This window comes from Capsicum annuum, chromosome 4, assembly GCF_002878395.1.
Source record: "Capsicum annuum cultivar UCD-10X-F1 chromosome 4, UCD10Xv1.1, whole genome shotgun sequence".
NCBI lineage: Eukaryota > Viridiplantae > Streptophyta > Magnoliopsida > Solanales > Solanaceae > Capsicum > Capsicum annuum.
Window position 1 is genome coordinate 165,360,071 of NC_061114.1, and position 17,310 is coordinate 165,377,380.

The window sequence follows — 17,310 nt, forward strand, 5'->3', positions numbered from 1 at the left end:
TTTTTCCTTACCCCCAACAACAAACAACAGTAAAAGAACCCATTAATAACAACTTCCATCAATGATCAACAACAACAAACGCCGATAATTCGGCGCTGAAAATTCGACCCTGAGCTAGCTTTGATTGAACAATAGCAACCCGTATAACACAATCAGAGACCGACTTGATCGTTTTCTACTCGTCAAGTGCCCTCCCCACGCGGATTCATACGAGAAAATCCTAGAAACTTCTGGAAATTAATAAGTTGGCTCATCCTACGTTCAAATTCATTATTTTTGGAATAGAATCATACAAATTAATACACATTTATGCAAATTCTATTGGTTTTTGGAGATTATTCTTTTTCCCTAATTTTTATCGGCCGAACCCGTTCAAATTCCTCCAAACAAATCCAAAATCAGTACAAGATTATGGGAATATTATGCTCTCATCCAAAAATATTAAAAATATCACACTTTTCAATTATAAATTACCTCATTTTCCACATCGATTGAAACTTTAATTCACTCCCAATCTTGTGTTCTATAAAAAGCTCACTGTGGAGCAAAAAAAGGACAAGTCTTCAAAGCTAAAGAAAAATCTCGCAAGAAAAGTTTTTTGTGGTAAATTGTTTTTAGTGAAATTCGTCAACTAATCAAAGTTCTCTAATTGATGGCGACTCTTTTCGGTGGTGGTCGAGCTTCTCGAGTCTCGTTTTGGTGCTCCGAAATAGGTAATGCTTCATTCCATTTAGTTTTGATGTTTTGTTTTTCTTTTTCTTCTTCTCGATTATTCTGTAGTAATATTTACTGCCTTAGAAGTGTTGTACGCTGGTAGTATGAGTATTATATGTTCGGATTTATTTGCTGTAGAAGCCTTGAAGGCCATAAGATTTTTGTGATATATATTGTAGTGTTTAAATGCGAATCTACTGATTTTGTTTGATACTTTGTTCGAACCAGTGTTCGTTGGGTCTGGTTTGCAATTTCCTATTTTACTTTAGCACACTGTTTGATTTATTATCTCTATTTTGTAGATTTTTGCTAGTATTCTTAGCTCAAATATTTGTTGTTGTAAGTTGTGGTTCCCGATTTCAACTTAATTGGCCATTGTTCTAGTTATCGATATATTATTCCAAGATTGAATGTTATTTCTTTTGTATGGTATGAGGTCACTATTTTGGCTTATGATGCTGGGAGAATGGGCATGTTATTATACTTTCCTTGAGATATTTGTGTATTGTATTGTGGTCTTGACTTATATGTTGAATGTGTAAGTCTGATCTTTGAAAAGAAAATCTGTAACTTGTCCTTTATATTAGTGTCATCAATAAGACTTGTTAAATCCGTTGGTTTTAAAGGACTTTCCTGGTTCCCTGCATTAGCATAGAATTTTAAGATGCATCCGACAGTTCTTTCTTTCCTCCGTCTTAGTTTTCTAGATGATATGGGAGAAGCAGAAAATGATATAGGCTATCACCATAACTCATTCTCATTTTCTAGTCCTTCATCCCAATGAGAGATTGGGAAGTAATTCATCAGGTGTGAGTTCCTCCATGAATGCCACTTTGACTAAACACACTTTCTTTCTTAGCTCACACATATTTCTCTTAAAGTTCACTTTTTTTCCAGGTTTGTTTCATCACATAAGCAATGGTCCAAAAATTTTATTTTGAATTGGTGTTGTGTGTCATTTACTTAATCTTCCTAAAATAAGTAACTCAAGTTTTCTTGTTTAAACATGGTGGAGAAGCAGATTTGTTTCCTGGAAATATCTGAACGAAATTGATCTTTGACATGATGCAGTTTTTTCTTTACTGTCTCAACAACAAATGATTGGAGTAAAAGGTCCCATTATCCCCTTAGTGTCACTACTTTGCTCTTTTGCTCCCAAATTATTAGCCTCCCCCATGCGTTAATTAATCTTAATAGTGAAAATTTGATTTTAGTTTCTTTTACTTTCCTTGCATTTTGCTTATCTTCATGAAAATTTGAGTACTCCCTTGTTTCCTTTTCATGAGTAAATGTTTTAAAGTTAACTAGGAGTGTTGAGAGTATTTCAAATCTTTGTACTATTTTGTTGAAGTTATTCATATGCTTTAGAGTATGGCACTCGATTAATCATAGATATAAAATTTTATGTAAAACCTTATTTATTGTTTATTCTTTCCAAATATATGGCTGCATTTACTACTTTCTGTTTGACTCCTATACGCGAGTTTTGTTGCATGTTTCTTAGATTATTTTAATTGTTTTTTAGATCAAATGTTAATTTCTTTATATTTCCTTTTTATTTCTTTTCATGTGGATACGTTCGAGTCCTCTGTGGACTCTTTTCTCTCTTTGCATCTTCGCTATGGGCCCTTGCAGCCTATTTCTCCCCTTATCAGTTTGGAAAGACAATCATATAGCACATGGATAGAGGAGTTGGAAAAAGGAAAAATGGGTCAAAGTCCCTTTGTTGAAGTAGCTAAGCGACCTAAAAGTCTCATATTTTTCTTAGATTGCTTTACTTGTCTTTACTCATTTAGTTATCTGTTTATTCATTCATTTGGGGCCTCGAAACCAAAGTTGTAAAATTAATATAGCTTGAGCAGGGTCTGGTCCAAAGGATTCAAAAATATTGTTTAGGACTGGTTATGGGCCAAAAGCACAATATTTAGATTAGGACAGGTGAAAATGGGCCAAAATCCCAAATGAATAGTTTAGGATAGGTGCAGCTGGGTTTAGGCATAAGAGCCTAAATCTCTTTTTCCTCTTTACCCCTTTATATGTTTATTTGCCATTTATTCCTTCACACTTAGTTAAATTCTCTATTAAGTCATCAAAAAATTGATTTTGCATAAACCTCAAAAAAAATTTTCTTAATCAATTTCTTTTCAAAAGTCAATTTTTTTTTATCAAGGTTAGTCAAAGAATTGTTTTCAAATAGTCCGGATAACTGCAAGTTGGCGGAATGCTCTTGGTGCCTTAACAACCTTCCAAGAGTATTAATAGGAACCACTTACCCAAAATTTCAAACTTAAATGATCTTTTCTGTTTTGAATAATTTAAGTAATTTCCAAAGGGTTTTCTTAATTTTCCTAGATAAATTGTCGACTCTAAAGTCATTTTTCATTAAAATAGGTACATGTTATGACGGTTGAGCTACACAATCCAGGGTAAACTTTTAAGTGTATGTTTAACCTTGTTCCTTATCCCGACATGTGAAGTATATATGTATATGCATTGGTTTTGAATAATTTTAAACTATTGATCATGTCATTATGTTATCCTTATCCTCTAGTTACATGATAGCATTCACTTCGCTAGCCATCTTTGGATGTTGTTTTTCCACGCGATACAGGAAGTGGCCATACTTTTACTCCTCCTGCTTAGTGATTAGGATTCGAGATCAGCTCATGAGTTGACATTGAAGTGGTGAGCTTCCATACATCGAAAGTCTATATTTCATGTTTTGTTCTCTTATATCTCAAACTTTTAGATTTGTTTGGCTATAGTCGGGGGCATGTCCTAACACTTTATTGATATTCAGTTTGCTATTCTGTTTAGAAGGCTTTGTTTGAACTACTGTGGTTATTGGGCGGTGATGGTGGATTAGTCGGCCGATCATCGGTCGTCTGTTCTAAACATGCATTAAAATTTTCTTAAGCTATTACATGCTATCTTGTTATATGTACAAAATTTATGCGACACTGGGGTGTATTGTGTTTGGTATGGTTAGGTGCAGGGGATGATCTCTGGTCCACGTAGGACTTAAGATACCCGTCACACAAGGACATAGTTTGGGTCGTGATATATATGATGCTTGATGAGTTAATCATGATGATATATGGATGATACACAAGCTGGAAATTAGTTGAAAATAGAATTACAAGGCTTGGAATGTATGGAGAAAAGCATGGGACAGGACTTGATAGAAAATGGACGTTTTGGAGTCATTAGCGTGCCACGGACCTTAGCCACCGTGTTAGGGTCCATGAAACGCCCTTGGGGGCATCCTAAATGACCAATTCTAGTGTGTCACTGTGATAAGGACATGCCACGAACCCTAGGAACCGCGATAAGGGGCATGTCACGGGCCTAAGTTTAAATGGCAGCCTGTGTCCTCTTATAAATAGGACCCTTAAACATTATGTTACACTCCTTGGACGACCTTGAAAATTTGAGGGAGGTTGGAGAACAATTCAATTAGAGGTTTTATTCCATTCCTTTGGTTTGTTTATGGATTTTAATATGTATTCAATCATTTCAATTATGGTTATGTCCATGAGCAGCTAAACACCCTTTTTCGAGGTTAAGGCCAAGAACATGATTAATCTTGTTTATGAGTTCATTTGATTTTGATTATTTATCATATTTGGTTGTTTATTTATCATTGTTATTACTATTTTAAGGATTATCGACCCTTATAATACATCCATTGTCATCTTGTGAGCCCAAAAGGAGGAACAAGAGGATAGAACGTGGGGTAAATAGAATAGGATTGTAATATTCTACAAAATGAAGTTATAATTTACATTTAGGATTGAAATATACATAAGGGATGAAATATGAATGCATTTTAACTTAGTTATCATATTCCCGCTTAACGATGTAGTTATATGTCTAAGTTAGATAGGCGATTAGAGGCTCGAAAAACCATGATCCTAATATCAACTCCGTGAATCAACAACCAAGATAAGTTACCTAATCAATGAAGTTCAATAGTATAGTATGATTGTTTGTAGAGCCTTAACCCTGGGTTTCTTCCCATTGTTTGTCCAAGAACCTTTACTTTTCTGCATTGTTTATGGTTACATTTAGTTTTAACTTTTCAAACTCTTTTGATTACGATAGCACTTGGTTAATCGTAATAGTGAACTAGAATTGGATAGTTGTTAACACAAGTCTCTGAGGGGTCAATACTTGGCTTGTAAAAGGCCACTATATTACTTGGTAAGACAACGTATACTTGCGTGTGCATTTGGGCGCAACAACCACATTGTGTATTTATTTATGAAATGCTTTATATCTCTTCCCTTAGAGGCAAGACGTAGACCGAGGGCTTTCAAGTAACAAGTTGTGCCCTACGGGCAAGAGTTAATATTACGACATTGTGTTTTGATTTATGAGATATTCTATAACTCTTACCTTAGAGTCAAGACTTAACCCAAGGACTTTCAAATAACAAGTCATGCCCTATGGGTAAGAGTTGACATTGACACATTATGTTTTGATTTATGAGATGTTCTATAACTCTTTCCTATAGAGGCAAAACTTAGCCCAAGGACTTTTAAACAACAAGTTACACTCCATGGGCAAGATTTGAAACTATCATATTGTGTTTTGGTTTATGAGATGTTTTATAAATCAAAGACTTTCAATCAATAAGTTATGACCCTACCACGGCCCAATTTATCGATTATGATGGTGCCTACTATAACCTACCTGTAGACAAGCTAATCCCGTAACCCAGAACTATTAGTAATGGACTACCTTAAGAATGAAGAAAAGAATGCAAAATAAATATAATTAAAGGTCAATTACATAATATAATCCCAAAACCTGGTGGTATTAGTACAAAAGCTTCTAGTATAATTAGAATACAAAATGAAGTATCAAGGAAATTACACTGATATAACTCATCTCTGAATACAATATTGAGACTAGTCTAGTACATACGAGGGAGGAAAGTACTACTCCAAATGTTTGGAGCTTACTCTAGGTCTCCAAACCATGGTTGCTCCGTACGACACACACATCAATGACGATAACCTATACTATAATTTGTAGGCTGCGAAAATATAGTATGAGTACCAAACACGTGGTACTCAGTAGGCAACTACCTATTGAGATCTAAAGATAATACAAATATATAAAACATATAAACATAAATAAAGTCTAATCCCAATTGTCAACAACTATATAAGAAAGCCAATGAAATAATAAGGATAAACTATCCTGTTCAAGTTTAAGAAACTAACATAACAAGGCCAAGGAAGTATCAAGAATGGGCTATCCTATTCTAGCCATAATCAGGAATCTCAACACTATGCCGTATATCACTAGCCAATACACAAAGTAAGAGCAAAAGGAAGATATATATAAGTATACAAGTCCAAGGAATGAATGTACAATCTGAATTAATGAAAGGAAGGGATATACGGTAACACCCTAGCTACATACAACTAAGTATACATATACACACACACACAAATATATATATGTATATGAACAAGGTCAACTCGAGTCCAGCCTAAATAATCATACCAGCATTTTAAGGCCTCATAATTATAGCAGGAACTAGGGCTAGTATACTCAGGGTTTCTAATCCATATGTCTACTCATGGGACAATTATGCATAGTAATATAATTGTAAGTTAAAGAACCAGAATCATACCTCAAATATCGATACTAAATCATTAAACAATCTGTCACAAACTATCCAGAACAATGATCATAATAATAATAACAACAATATTAATGACAATGCGAGTGACTAGCTAGTTTAGACAAATAATACCTATCCAAACCTATAACAAACCCCCAACTCCCCAGAATTAGAAGGTTCAATCAACATACAACACACCACAAGATATAGTCATCACCCATACCTATGCAACCCGTTATATGGGTGGATAGATATAGACGCATACTGGTGATGGGCAATGCGCATGCAAGAATAGATGCTATAGAATCTACAATACCATAACCAATCAAAGTATCATAATATGTATCCGAACTTGAACCAGTGAGTATAATCAGTATCATAATATCATTGTAATACCCTATACTATTCTTAGTTTAGTTTAGCTCATAATTGTATGCATAAGAGGCTTAAAGCCCAAAAATTTCACTAAGTTGGGGACTTAGTCATTTTTAAGGCCCCTTAACTTTAAAGATTTTTAAATTGGTCCTCCCGACCCTGAGATGTTGGTTTTTGAGTTAATTCATGTTGAGGGGTGTAAGGAGCATATATCAGAGAAGTTTTAAATTTTTTGAATGAGGATTGGGTCATGTTTGGATCATGATTCAAGAAGCTCATCACGATAGGGTCGCGTTGCGATCATAATAGTGATGAATCCCTCATTGTATTGTGGCGCCCCTTTAAAATGCATTCCAATTATGAATTTAAATATCTGAGGGGTAATTGTGTCTTTTCCCCTCAACCCAATTCAACAAATCACAAATTATAACACCAGTTAGGGCATTATTTGCCCATCTTCTCCAATTTTTTCTAAAAAACAAACCTTCTCCTCCCCGAGAGCATCAAATTCCATTTCTTTCTCTCCAAGGAAATGAAAAGTTCAAGTTCCCAAATCTAAGAATCTTTAAGAAAGCATCAAGATTAGTGTTTCTCTTTCAAGTAAAAGGTTTAAGGTATGTCTTATTTTCATCCATGGGCCATTTTTACCCATGGATTCCAAGAATCCCTTTTTATTATTAAATTATAAGTTTTTACATGTTCAAGTTGAATTATCTCCATAAAGCTATTATTTATTTTGATTTTGAATTATGTTTACCAGTGTTTTCGATGATGTATTTATTAGATTTTAGTAATTAAACCTTATGGCCTTTTCAGTTATTTTTTGCGTATGTCTATTGTCATTCTATTGTTTAGTGCTCACAATAGGTACCAACTTATGGGTTAGCTTGTGGTCACTTGTGATCGTAAGCACCGTTTCCGCGACTAGGGGGTAACCTCGAATCGTGACAATCATCATCATAACCATCACTATCATAAATATCCTCATCATAATCATCCTCTTCCCTTGCCTGGTATATACAATTCCCATATATAGGGATAGCCGAACTCGAACCAATAGATGTATACATATGAACATCAATATAATCATTCTCTGTCTTTGCCAGGTATATCATCATAATCATTCTATAACCTTGTCGGGTATCAATATCATCATCACAATATCCTCCGACCTTGTCGGATATATATGCATATCATCATAGTCATCCTCCGACCTTGCCAGGTATCAATATCATCATCACAATATCCTCCTACCTTGCTGAGTATATAAACATATCATTATGGTTATTCTCTGGCCTTTTTGGGTATCAATATCATCATCACAATATTCTCTGGCCTTATCGGGTATATAAGAATATCATCATAGTCATCCTCCGGCCTTTCCGGATATATAATCAGTATTATCATAATCATCAAAACTTATATATAACATCAATACTAAAATTTGTCATTGGGGTTTACCCAGAATTTATATCATCAATATATCATCTTTCTTCATCCCATACCGGAGAGATGTGCATATAAATATATAATAGGTGCACAGATTTAAGCTGTGGCTAAAAAGAGTGCAAATCCGTAAATCTATTACCCGAAATGAACTTCGAGATTAAATTATTATAAAAGTGTACAAAGGGTCAAAATGTCTCACGGTCAGAGTAATTAGTAGTACCAAATCATAGACCAAAACTTGTCTTGGTCAAATATTTAAAACATTATTATTAATCTCTTTTACGCATAAGTTATCCATTAAAATAGACAGTTATTATTATGAAGAAATCTATTTTTAAGATGGAAAGTGGGCTTTAAACCTTATTTAAGAAGGGCAATAAAGAAATCATATTCTAACTAAGATCACATCATTTATCGATTTAATGATCATGAATGCACCAAATCTATGCATGCCATCACCAATATTCAAGTAATGAAACCATAGGCATCAATATTCATAAACCACAACCGCATTCTTTACAAGGATAAGTACTTCCCGGATGTCCAATTGATATCATAACACGACCTTTGGCCCAATAATGTGTCCGAAATAATTACAACTCATTATCACAGCCATATGTATTTGGAACTCATATAAATAATCATATTAGTAAATTATCTCATATCCATAAGTCATAGCATAACTATGAGGCATGCCATCTCTATAGGCTATCAATCGTATCCATGAGGCATAACATATCTATAAGCCATAAATCACACCTATAATCATCTTATATCTATGAGACATCTCATATCTAGGAGGCATAATATATTAACAAGGTATCTCACATCTAGGGGCATTATATCAATAAGCATCTCCTATCTAGGAGGCATAATATCAATAAGCATCTTATATCTATAGGTCATGATCCTAATATGAGGAATATTATCTCTATAGGCCAAATATCACATCTATGAGAAATATTATCTCTATAGGCTAAATATCACATCTATAAGGAATATCATCTCTATAGGCCAAATATCACATCTATGAGGAATATCATCTCTATAGGCCGAATATTACATCTATGAGTATTTTATGTCCATAAGCTATTAATTAGTATCCAAATAAATACCATCATGACTCACCAAGTCATGAAGTAACCTTACACTAGAGGATTACTAGTCTTAACTATGCCTAACATCCGTAAATAAGTCCACAAGGGCTAACATAAGTCTTGGCCTAAGGTGGGCCGAAAGAACCCACTTCTAATCCTCAAATTTCATATTTAGGCCATTTATACCCCATACTAGGATAAGGTATCTAAACTCACTTATTGATGGTACATAAGCCATAAGCACTCCTAAGAAAGGAATTCCACCTAGAACATGGGCAATAAAGTCAACTCCACCTACATTACGTGTTTAAGGTCACTAAAATAGTTCAAATAAGGTTAATTATACTAAACATTATTCCAATGCTTACACCATATCCCAAACCTAGCATTATATCATATCCATTCTATGAATTAGTTCATTCTAGGGAGAAAGCAATAGGATTCTAAAAGTATAATTAGTATTTCACCTTATGGGTCAAACCCTCAATTAATCCCCAAACTTCAATAATCAAAACTAATTCATACTACCCATAATCTATCTTAACATTCACATGCAATATATAACACGCTTCACCTTACGAAGAAGAGTAGATAGAAGCCTACCTCAAAGTCGAACCGCAAATCCTTAAATCATCCACAAACGTCTATCTTTACTTCACGATCGCAGAATACTGCTACACTATTTAAATTATAATCTACTCATTATTATGAGTAAAACAAGACCCATATTTCCATATTAAGGGTCAAGTTAAATTTTGGGTCAAGAACGGTCTTGCGAGGCCGGCTAACTGTAACACTCCATATTTCCCTAGCATAATCTAAGTCCCAATACATGAGTATTAGTATATATAATTTTCAAAAAACTCATTATTTTTTTAATCTAGAACCTGCCATTGAGTAGTAAATTCAATTAACTTTACAAAAATATAAAATTTGCCCAAATCTGATAACCAGATAAGAAGTTATGGCGATTTTAAGTTCCAGTTGTTAAATACCATTATTTAACCCTGAGCGTGTCGTGGAGATAGTCCAAATGACAATTTTCAATTTTTAGTGTGACTCTGCAATTATGGCGCATCACGGAGTAGTCCAATTTTCTGTTTGACAATTTCCAGTGGGCCTCCGCGATGTTGGCGCGTCGCGGAGGTGGCCAAATTGGCATCCAAAGGTTTATCGCGATAGCTCCGCGTTGTGGTGTTTGTATAGGTACCAGTTATCATTTTCTAGTGGCTTTGTGCGATAGTGATGCGTCGTGCCAGTGGTCCAGATCGAGAAAATTTTATGAAAAATTAAAGTTGCGCCCAGGGTTAAAACAATCTTTTTCCATGATTTTATTTAACCCAGTGTGGGATTTAGGCCCTAAAAATATTTAAACCCTTCATTATTCACTTTTACCCAAAATCAAAAGGTAATTCTCTCTCAAGAAATCAAGAACCCTAACTTTCAAATTCAGGGTCAATCCTCACGAACTCACCAAAAACTTTAAGAAATTCATTATCCCAGGTATGTTATATGTTCATCCATGGATTCTTTCATCCATGGAGCCCAAGTAACCCATTTTAATCACCAAGTTATAATCTTTTCAAGTTATTATATTTTAAATTATGATTTCATCCATGAATCTCCATGCACTACAGATTTTATACCACTCTATCATGAAATTATTGTTATTATTCAATCCTCCATGTTTTAACATTATTACTTATTAAATTAAACCATGACTTAATGCTATTATGATGAATTCATGTTATTACTACAAGTTCCATAACATTCCTATGATTGTTTTAAACCATGAACTACAAGTGTTTGATAAAATTCCTACAAGAGTGATTTATTTAATAAAAGCCTTCATGTTTTGATCTCCAAGTTTTAGTGTCATTTTACTATTATTGTTTTGAGTCCTGGGGGTATTGAATACCCGAAATCCATAGCTGTTTACTTATTCTAGTCCCAGTATATTACAGAATAGTCTTCAGAACATACTATGAGCATTATTAGAATAACCAGATATCAGTTAGTTAAACTCAGAACAGTCTAGTATTTTAGTGTCTTTCAGTTGAGAGTAGGATTTAGCACCGAGCGAGTGTAGGGATGACGGCTTCCCCATCAGATAGGAAGATTCATTAGTATCAGTCCTTATACTCCAGAACTATGTAGCCAGCCTAGGATATAAGAAGTCACCCGTCAGATTAGGATTACCTATCTCGTAGGGGTCTCCCGTCAGTTCAGGCTTGACACTCTTAGTCCTTTGGACATTATATCAGTTTAGTGGATCTACATAGCCATCGTTAGTACCTATGACATGGTATTAGCATTCTTTTAACTGGATTTATAGGTTGGACCCCGATTGGCTCAAATTGGGGAATGTCAGTTAGATGATACCTCCCACAATCTCAGATATAGTCTTAGTTACAGTCTCAGTTTAGTTATGTAGTCTTAGAGTTGCTTGACTAAATCATACTGATATCAGTATTTTTAGTATTTTAATTTATAGATTTTGCTCAGTCCATTTTATATGCTTGGTCATGTATCCCTAGTATCTACAGATTTTTACGTATCTTCAGTATTTACAGACTTTTATGCATACTCAGTATTTATAGATTCTTCATATTTTCAGAATCTATAGATTCCATGTTCTCTACTCAGTACTCCATGTTTTATATGCATATTCTGTTAATTATTAGTTCTGTTCATAAAACCATGCATATTAGCCTACCTCATTTAGCATACCAGTACATTTAAAGTACTGATCGCATACCTTTCTTTTGCGCTATGATGTATTATATCATAGGTGCTGACGCTCAGTTCCTGGACCATGCTTAGACTTTACTTCTTAGGCTATTAGCATTACAGTAGCAGTGGTGAGTCCTCATCATTCGAGAACAAATTATTTTACATCATATCTATATTTCAGTAGTTAGCAGCGTTAGTTGGGGGCCTATCTTATCAACTCATATTCATTCAGTCAGTTTTAGAGGCTTTTCAGACATTAGAGTCAGTTATTCAGTATTCAAATTACTGTTAGTTATCCAGTTTATTATTATTTTATCAGACTCAGTCAGTTATTTCCATAGACTCATATTTCAGTTCTAAATTCAGTTATTAAAACCTTATGGCATGTCAGTATTCTTTCGTATTTATGATCATGTTATCCAGTGCTCACATCAGGTACCAACTCATGGGTTAACTTGTGGTCCCTCGGGACTGTAAGCATCGTGTGACGACTAGGGGGTAGTCTTGGGTTGTTATACTAATGAAATCTAAAATTAAAACCATCATGAGGTCCCTCAAAGGACAAGGAAGTTGTGCTTAAAATTTAAGCACAAACAAAACACAATTTGGGTCTCAAATCAAACCTTAAAGTTTAGGAGTTCAAAGCCCTAAAGTTTTAAGAATTTATCAAGAAATTAAAGAAAACTTACCGTGAATTTGAAGGAAAATCATGGAATAATGGATAACCAAGCTCTCCCAAAGCATCTACAAGCTTAATCCCAAGCTTTGACTCTCTTTTAAGGTTTTTATCTCTCAAGACATGTGTAAAATGGGCAAAACTGCAGACTAAGGGGTCCTTTTATACCCATTCCAGGTACTCAGATATTGTAATCACAATATGCAGGTGTGCAATCACACTTCATGGCATCGGGAGCAAGTGTTGCGATTGCAACAACCCTTAGTATGATTGCACTATCCCTTTTGCCAAGGGTACTGCAATCGCGACCCTTGGTGTGCGATCGCCGACCTATCAGATATCAGCTAAAACTTAGAAAAATTTTTAACTTTCTGCCAAAGCCTCGGGATTAATCAAAATCCCATATATGTAAATGAACTATGTAACCACACTAAATTAGACGTTCCAGATGTGATGGTAAAGTTAGATCTTTCATCCGAGGCCGTTTCGACCAAATTTGGATCCCACACCTATATTTTATTTTCTTAACTTTCTGACCAATAGCTCAAAATGAATTCGGGTGTCTCATAACCCGAACCGAAGGTCAACCTTACCTAAAATTGACTTTCTAGAGCTGCTGACGTAATCAGAATTTGCTTTTGAGGTCTTCTACTAGGAGTTTCAGTCCGAGACCAAATCCTAACCAACGAAAGCTCCAAAATAGAGAAATAAGCCTAAAATCCAAACGAATTATCCGATCATCAAACCAATAATTTTGATAAGTCATAAATGACTGTGGGAAGGCTCAAAATGCCAGAATTGAACGAAAATTAAGAAAATAACCTAGAGGGTTATTACAGCCCCATGGGTAAGAGTTGACACTACCACATTATGTCTTGATTTATGAGATGTTCTATAACTCTTGACTTAGAGACATGAATTAGTCCAAGGACTTTCAAATAGAAAATTACGCCCCATAGGCAAGAGTTGACACTACCACACCGTGTCTTGATTTATGAGATATTCTATAACGCTTGCCTTAGAGGCAAGGCTTAGCCGACAAGTTACGCCCCATGGACAAGAGTTAACACTATCATATTGTGTCTTGATTTATGTGATTCTCTATTAGTCTTGCCTCTAAGATAAGACTTAGTCCAAGAACCTCCTAAAATAACAAGTTACGCCCAATGGACAAGTGTTGACACTACCATATTGTTTCTTGATTTATGAGATGTTTTTAACTCTTTCCTTAGATGCAAAACTTAAGTCAAGGATTTTCAAACAATAAGTTATGCTCCACAAGCAAAACTTGACGCTGCCAAATCGTGTCTTGATTTATGAGTTGTTTTATAACTTCTTCCTTAGAGGCAAAACTTATCCCAAAGGACTTTCTAACAACAATCATACCCTTAAATTTGCTTTGATGTCAAAAAAATAAGATTCCTTTGTGAATTATACAACTTTTATTTATTAGCAAAATATAATAGAAGTTGAGAAAAGAAAACAAATAAAATAGAGAAATAAAAAGAAGAGATTGAGAAAAAAAGACAAGAAAAAAATAAAGGTTAAGAGAAAATAGAATAATAAATAACAAAAAAAAAGAAAAAAAAAGATTAAGATAAACAAACATGAGAAGAAAATAATAAAAATAAAGTTTGAGTTAAATAAAAAAGAAAAAAATGAGAAATGATAAAAAACAAAAAGATAAAAAATAAAGATTGAGAACAATGAACTAAAAAAAGAAAGAGAAATGAAGAAATAAATAATATTTGAGAAAAAAAAAGTAAAAAATAGGAAAAAGTAAAGAAAAATAAAAGTTGAGACAAACGAATTAAAACAAGAAAAAAAAATAAAAAAATAAGGTAAAAAAAGTAAAAAAAAAATTAAAATAAAAGTTGATAAAAAAATGAGAATAAAAAGTTTAAAAATATTTGAGGTATAAAGAGATAAAAATGTATTTGTACTATACATAATAAAAGAAGAAGAAGTGTGAATCGATTCTACATTGAAGAAAGAATCAAATAGTCATTGATCAAATCATTCACTTCATAATTTGATAGATCTTTTGAAGAATTGATTAATCAGACTAGAATAAAGATAGAGTCCTGTTCTACTCGTCAGAGGCTAAGTTTCCTCTATCTTCCGGAAAGGGAGTAGAAGTAGTCCTCGTCACTTGGCTATATAAATTAGCATATCATCCGAGTAGATTTAGACAAAATAGCTCGATGGACCCTTATACTTGGTCTGGTTTGTAAAGTGGATACTCCTACTTAGACTTTTGTCATCTGAACCCCTCAAATCAATAAAAAATTCAACATTTTAAACCCTATTTTGGTGTGTAACACACTCGTCTCCACGTTATTTTTAAATATTGTATTAAATTTCACGTCATTTTAAATGCTATATTAAATTCCACATTATTTTTAAAATGCGACATAAAAAATTAAATATTAAAAAAATTTAAAAAATTAAATTGAGAATTAAAAAAAAATTAAAATTAAAATGGTGGGGGCTGGGGATCTCTTCTCCATCTCCACCGCCGCACTACCGCTACCGGTATGACAACAACCATCAGCAAGCTACCATCACCTACCACCAGCCTTCACCTTCTCTTCTATCTATCTTCCTTTTCTGTTCCACCACAACTATAATTCGGCCATCGTGGCTAGTAAGATACATCATCCCTCTCTCCTTATCCTCTTTTCTTTTTTTCCTCTACCATTCGCCCTCTCCCTCTACAACTACCTCAACACCTTCCAAAACCTATAAAGTTTCACCTGCACCAAAAACACAATACAAAATGAAGTACAAATAGATAAAACCAAAGGAATCCACCATTTCTCACACTTTTAACATTACCATCATGGTGATCCTCCGAAACAAATGTAAACAGAATCATAAAGAACAGTGCATGGAAGATAAATAAAAAACAACAGATCTGAAATATTTCTCTACGAATGTTGTCCACTAGCGTCTCTCCCGCTGCAATTCAGTGGCCAGAGAGATCCTCTTCTCTTTGCCAAAGCTTGAGAAACAGGAGATAACCACAACTTTTTGAGATTTCCATTAATGGGTGGTTTTGAATTGCAGTTATAGTAGTGATAGCTGAAGAAAGTTTCTGTTGGAGCTCTTGCTTTTTCGGGATCTCGATGATAACATGACAATCTTTTGATTCTGCCATAGATGGAAACTTTCTTGAAAAACACTGAAAATGTTACTACTAATACTACAACAAAACAAAAACACTAACAATAGTAAGAATTAAGAGAGAAATTAGAGAGCTTTAGGCAAAATTGTAGTTAGCAATAAAGAAGAATGTCATAGCTTTTGATGGAAACTTTCTTTTTATTTTTTTTAAAAATTATTTTAATGTAAAAATATAAAAAAAAATGACCCTCACTCGTACCCCAGGCGCATGCACTCACACGTTTCGTCCAACTTAGCCGATTTGTGCCACATAAACTTGGTCAATGGTCAGGGGGTTTAAAATATTGAGTTTTATTGAGTTGAGTGAGTTTTATTGAGTTGAGGGGTTCAAATGACAAAAGTCTAAGTAGAAGTATCCACTTTATAAATCAAATCAAGTACAAGGATCCACCAAGCTATTTTGCCGTAGATTTACACTAATCTTTAAATTTTTTTTCTTATTGAGCTAAAAAATGCAAAGCCACTCACTATTGCCTATCCATGTAATTTGAGAAAATTAAGTGGGAGGTGACAAAAAAGTCTTTAAATTAAAAAAGATGACAACTTTGACCAGCTAAGGTCAAAGCTTAATTTAAATTGTGATTAAGTTAATTGGGGTGTAAAGTGTAATTTTTAAAAACTTTTTAATTCTTTAAAAAGTTCTCCAACTCCAAATTTCAAATTTTAGAGTTTCCCACCTTTTCTTATCTTTTTATCTTTCTTTTTCTCTTTTTCTTTCTCCCCATCTTTCTCTTCTTATTTTTTTTCTCTCTATATAGATGTTCCTCTTCTTCTATATTTTCATCTTTTTTTTTCTTTCTCTTTTTATTTCGTTCTTCCTTTTTTAATTTTCATGGACTATTAAAAAAAAATTTTAAAAGTTTGAATTTTTTTTTGATTTCTTTTAAAAATGAATTAAGAAATAATTTGGCAAATTCAGCAACTAGCCTCTCTACTCCTTCGGTGGTAGTGGTATGGACTGCGTACATTTTACCCTCCCCAGACCCCACTATGTGGGAATATACTGGGTTTGTTGTTGTTGTTGGCAAATTTAGCAACTACGAGAGTTGCTTCAGCAACTACGGTAATTGCTGCAACAACTACTATTAGTTGTTGTGTTACAACCATTATTGAAGTTGCTGTAGCACCTTCGACTGTTGCTGCAGCAACAGAGACTGTTGCTGCAACAAGTTCAATACTTAATTTCTGAAAAAAGATCTGATTGGAGGAGGAGTCCACGAAAAAGTGATATTTATGGTAAAAATGAAGGTGGTGGTGTTGGTGGTGACGCCGAATGAGAAGGTGACATTTGTTGTGGTGTTGATAGCGACGATGGTAGAGGAGAAAGAAGGATAACTTGCCTATTTTCCTTCTTTCTCCTCTACCACCGCCGCTATCAACACCACAACAAATGTTACCTTCTCATTCGGCGTCACCACCAACACCACCACCTTCATTTTTAC